Below are 6,000 nucleotides of genomic sequence, written 5' to 3'. Positions count from 1 at the left end.
TTGTTTCAGAAGACACCCTGGAGGAATCTCACTGGAGATAAAGTAAACCTGGAGAGGGAAAGTCCCAGTGCCAGTGAAATCCCAGATTACACTACATTAAGAACATTTTTCCTTGGCTTTTAATTATTAATCCAGTCCATCAAACTGTTATATGTCACTCACACTGGAAAAAAATCACATGGATAAATTAATGTTTTATACCCTTCTTAGCTCCAGCAAGCTGAAACATCCAAAAACCATGGGAATTAAGATAAAACTTGGAATGGGAATGAATTTTAAAACAATCCAATTCCAGAGGCTGATTTGTTAACAACTGCATTCTGCTGACAGTTCTTTATAACTAAATAAAACTTGTTTTTAACACTTCCATAAATTCATATATCTTGCTTTAGCTGCCTAAGGAAAACAAAAACCAATTTGCAGAAGCCATTACTCCCATTCAGTATAAAAAAATCCTACTTTTGGAAGGCTGTTTTCCAACACAGCTCCAAAAAAAAAAAGAGGATGTGAGGACATGAAGAAGGAATTAAACTTCTTTCTCTTGTATTTACAGCTCCTCCTGTACCCCTGCTGCAGTGGTGGGAGCCAAGGGTTTATCCCAAATGCAGCAGAGAACATCCAGGCTGATGTGGAGAGGGATGTGCTCCTTCCCTGACTCCGACTCTGAGCCTGTGGGTGACAGGACTGTAAATATATTCCCTCTGCTCTCCTGAGACAAAACCCTCAGGGCTTCTCATGGCACAGCAAATAAACAAAGAAAAGAGAGGGGGAAAAAGGGGTAGAATGGAATTCTGAAATACATTGTGCTTCAGGGATCTCAAATCCATCACATGGTGTCACATGGACACACAGCACCAGCGATGACCGATGGTCAGAGGGTCCCTAAGTGTCACACAAAGCACCTCTGGCTCTGGAGCTGCTGATGTGATCTGTGGACACCAGACAGCCCAGTTTTCCTTCAGTTATCCACATTGAGTCTTTCATCAGTAAATTTGCAGATGACACTAAGCTGGGAGCATGTGTCGACCCGTTGGAAGGTAGGAGGGCTCTGCAGGGAGACCTGGAATGGTTGGATAGATGGGCAGAGTCCAATGGGATGAAGTTTAATCAGTCCAAGTGCCGAGTCCTGCATTTTGGCCACAATAACCCCCTGCAGCATGATAGGCTGGGGATGGTGAGTCTGGACAGTGCCCAGGCAGAAGGGGACCTGGGGGTGATGGTCGACAGCCAACTGAACACGAGCCAGCAGAGTGCCCTGGTGGCCAAGAAGGCCAATGGCCCCTGGCCTGTGTCAGGAACAGTGTGGCCAGCAGGAGCAGGGATGTCGTTCTTCCCTGTACTCAGCACTGGTGAGGCCACACCCTGAGTGCTGTGTCCAGTTCTGGCCCCTCAGTTTGGGAAGGACATTGAGAGGCTTGAGCACATCCAGAGGAGGGAACAAGGCTGGTGAGGGGCCCGCCAAAACCCAAGGGAGGTTATAGCCCAAAAAATGCCGAATAATCTTGAGGGATTTTTGTGTAAAATACCTGAAACTGCAAAGATTCCCATTTTCTATATATCGAGAAATAATATTAATTTATATGTAAATTTATTTTAAATAACCTCCCGTATCTGCTGTGTTATAGGCAGGATTTTAGACTGTAAGAAATTCTGAATATGGATCTGTAGGGTTTGAAAATACAAATACAACGTCTGTGTACATAAATGAAACAACAAAGGGCTTGAAAAGGTAAGACAAGATGATCTGTATGAAGGACCTAGAAACAGCTCTGGGCATGTGGAGTTCTTTCTATCAGGAAAGTTAATCCACAAACACCAGAGGTTTATGTGCAAAAAGGAGACATAGGAGACTTTTTGCTTTATTTGAATAAAGGAAGACATCATGGGACATTACTCTGGGATCTCTCGAATTTTTGGAGGACGCAACCTCCTTTTTATCATAATTTCTGTGCTGCATCTCCCTCTCTCATTCCCCATTGCCTGAGGTACTTGAGAGATACAGAATTCTCGGAACGCCTGACACCTGAGATTCCCCTCTAATGTATAACCCTCCCTTTTAATTTTTAATTCTTATAGAATTCATAGTTTTCCCCATTACTTCTTTCATCTTTCAATATCCAATTTAATTTATCAGCAAACCTACAGTTTGTTTGTAAAGGCAAATATCTTTTTCCATTCATCAATCAGTGGAATCTATCCCATTGTTTCTTTTCTCTCTCAATGCTAGTCTTATCTACCAGCAGATCCACAGCTCGTTTGTAAAGACAAATCTGACATTCCTTTCATTTCTCCCTCCTCCCTCTGGAACACCCGTGTTGCCGTGGAAGGATTACGGAGCAGTGAGAAAACACAGCAACAAGACACTCTCTTGCTTGGTGCAGGAAAGAGCAAGAAAGAGCAATTTATGAAAAGAAATCATTGCCTTAAACAAGGCAGTTCGTGCAAAACAAAATACAAACAGATCATTGGTCAGAGAGAGAGACACCTGTTGTCCCTGGCTTTCTCAGGGATCTTGCAGGTGTTTATCTCTGTTATGATTTTTTCTTTTATGTTTACAGTAAAGGAAAAGTTTCTAGCTTGGGAAAAATCCTAGCTGAGGCTGAGAAAGTTTTATGGCTTGAGAAAAATATTTAGAACTTGAGAAAAAGGCTTGACAGCTTTTGCTTAGGCCTTCAGCAGTGTCCACACACCCGAAATCTGGGATCTGGAATTGAAGTTGGGGGTTATTGACGCCCCTAAAACACACGCTGGCCGCTGCACCTCAGTGCTGTCTCCTTGTGGGCACACCCGTGCTGCAGCTCCGAGCTCTTCCCGCGGTTCACCGGGAAAAATGAACATTTTGGGGTAAAATCTGAGTTAATGAGCGGGGGATAGAATTGATGTTCCGAGGTAAAAGTGAGGCAACCAGTAATGGAGATGGGGAAAGTCCCAGGTGGGATAAAATGGGTTATAAAAAACATGTGTGAAATTAGAGCTGTTCCAGCAGCTTTCCTTCCCAGTGCTCCACAGGTGTTTTCCTTGTTTTCTGGGTTTCAGTAGGGAACCTAGTTTGGGATGACACAGCTTTGAAGAGTTCTGAGTTTTCCTTAACTGTGCAGAGATATCAGGATCTGAAGGCACTCCCGTTTCCCCGAGGAGGATGCCCTGGGGAATGTCCTTAGGTGGGATTTGGCTCCCGTGGAGCCTCCCAGGATGAGCTGTGGTGGGCTCGGATCCTGCGCTGGTCCTTGCATCACCTCATTCCCAGCTCCGGGAGCTCCCGAGGTCTCTCTCTGTACCTGCCCAGCCAGGTCATACATAATGGGCCCTCCAAATATTTAATCTCTTGCTCCCATTGAAATTGTGGTCCTGTTTGGTGACTGATATCCCCCAAAATAGAATTGATTTCTCAAAAAAATGTGCAACAAAAGCCATTTTTTTTGTCCTTTATTATTTAAATTTTCACTCTTGATCATTCCTTTTGATGCAGCAATACTGAATGTCACAGAAGCAAAAATGGGAAAGGGGAATAAATGGAATGTGACTGAAAATGCAGATTTTTCATATTTGGGCAGGAACTGCCCACAACGTGTTCACAACGTTCAGGCCACAGCAATAAGAGCCACAGGAAAACCCAGAAGCTGCTGAGTTCAGTCCAGGGACACCTTCCACTATTCTAGGCTGCTCCAAGCTCCAGCCAGCCTAGCCTTGGACACTCCCAGGGATGGGGCTGCCACAGCTTCTCTGGGTTTATGGGCACAGGAGGAAATGTCCAGCAGGTACTGAGACATTTCCTTTGCCCCAGCAGGGTTTGGGAGGCAGAAGGTGGGAACAGGAGCTTTGCCCACAGCCTTGGGGGAGTCTCTGCTGTCCAAAAATGCAGCAGAGCAAACGTTTGTGGTTTAACATCCTGTGAAAAGGAGATGCCAAGCCAGGAACAGGAATGGGCTGTGGAGCAGGGATGGTGCCCAGCAGAGGGGTGACCATCCAGAGGGTGACACCAGTCCATCCCTGCTGTCCAAGTTTGGGATGAGCAGGCTGGTGGCTGTGCCTGTGTTTGTTCAGGAGGATGAGGAAGCCAGGCCTGCTGAGGAGGAAGATGAGGAAGTGCGGGAGGATGGAGACAGTGACCACTGAAGGCTGGGGAAGGCACAGGGCCGGGTGGGACACGTTTCCTTCCAAGGAACTGTCACTCCCAGCTGGAGCCCCTGCACACACCAGGATCAATGCCACAGGCAGGAGAGCCTTGTCCCAAGCCAGGATGTCATTGGAGGGCCATAAACTCCTTGGGAATTGCTTAAAGGTAGGACGGAACTTGCTTCTGCACATCCCATCTGTTTCCCATCTGAGCCTAAGCGTTGGGTCTGGGCCATGCAGGAATTGAGCTGCTGTTTTTTTTCATGCTTAGTCAACCTTGAGCTTCTGGGTATTTTTTTCTGTCTGATTTGTCATAGGCTGATGTAAATTTTAACTAAAATACCAGGAAACGGTTCCCTGAAATCAGGGTGAAAGAAGATTCCCACACATAGACACATTACTGCAGCACTTTATTAGGAATCCTGATGAGCCACAGGATTTGAGCTGCCTTGGACTTGGAAACAAGTCCCTGTTTTAGAAGCTTTCAGCAAATTACTGAAGCTCTCCTGAGATCCAGCCTGTCAGTAGCAGTTTCCCATCCACCCTAGGAAACTGGGCAGGGAGCCCACTAAGGACCCTCTGGATTGGGCACAGCTTTTTTTCCTGGAGCAGCACTCGGCAGTGAGTGTTAGGGATTAATCCTTAAGGAAGGGCTAAATCTGTGATCACTGCCAGGCCCTTTCCAGCACTGAATTCCCAGCTAAGGGGAGAGGAGCCTCTGAAATTGCCTCTTCCAGCACAGCAGCTGCTTTGTGCCAGTACCTGGAACCTGGGATTGATCCTGACTGTCCCACTCTGGAGTCCCTGAAGTGCTGGATTATGGAAAACAGCCAAGACAATGGATCAGATCAACCTCTCATGTCACCTGGTGGTTTTGGGCAGTCGGTGTGTTTGGGGAGAGGAGCCACTGCTTCCCTTCCCAATGAGGTCTGGGAAAGGCAGCCCAGAAGATAAACCTTGGGGAGGAGCTGGGAGCTGAGAAGTGGCTCAGATCTGCCTGAAACTCCTGGAATGGTCTGGGTTGGAAAGGACCTTACAGATCATCCTGTTCCCACCCCCTGCCATGGTCAGGGACACCCTCCTGGGCTGTCCACGGAATTTGGTCTGTGCCAGGCTGGTAAAACAGGTGGGGTTTTTTTCCTGAGCCCAGTCCCAGGCAAGTCTGGGGTCTCTGTGGGAAGAAGCCTGGGACTGCATTTCCAGAGCTGAGAGGCTGCATGCCTGGAAATGTTTCCAGTCCTGCTATTTGTTTTTTTTCCAAAACTGGGCATTACTTTTCTTCCCTGAGTGAGGTGGTTTCCTTAGGTTGTTGGGATTGCACACTGGGTTTTGAGGGCTTCATTGTCTCTTCCTTCTGAATGGAAGAGTGAGGAAATGGGGATGTTTCCAATTGTCACAGAGATGTGGGAACAGCCCATTTCCAGTGAGGAATGTGGTGCCTAGCTCATGGTGTGCACCCATGTGTGAGATGGTCTGTCCTCTTGTTTATTCCTTAGAGCCTGTTGGAGTGCTGGTCTGGATTTGGAAGGAGTCAAGTATCCTGGAACTGTGAGGTTTTTCCTGTCAGAAATCCATGATGGGGATGTTTTCCCTGGCTGTCCCAAGGGAAGGAAGAGCTTTGGAGTTGCAGCCACAGGATGCAGTGGGTGCATTCCCTGAAAACCAGTTCAAGATTGTTCATCTGATTCTGCCCCTGACCAATGGCTTCCAGGGACACTCCTGATGTCCTGGATATTGCCAGGAGAGGATATTCCAACAAATGCCTTTTGAGCCAGAATTACAGACCCAGTAAGTCAGGCACATTCTATCTTAATTGTCCCAGTGGAGGGGTGTGAGGGAGAAGAAAGAGGGGTAAGGGGTGGTATTTGAGACATTCCTGACTGG

This window comes from Oenanthe melanoleuca, chromosome 5, assembly GCF_029582105.1.
Source record: "Oenanthe melanoleuca isolate GR-GAL-2019-014 chromosome 5, OMel1.0, whole genome shotgun sequence".
Classification (NCBI taxonomy): domain Eukaryota; kingdom Metazoa; phylum Chordata; class Aves; order Passeriformes; family Muscicapidae; genus Oenanthe; species Oenanthe melanoleuca.
The sequence above is the reverse complement of the archived record's forward strand: the minus strand, read 5'-3'. Positions refer to the sequence as shown.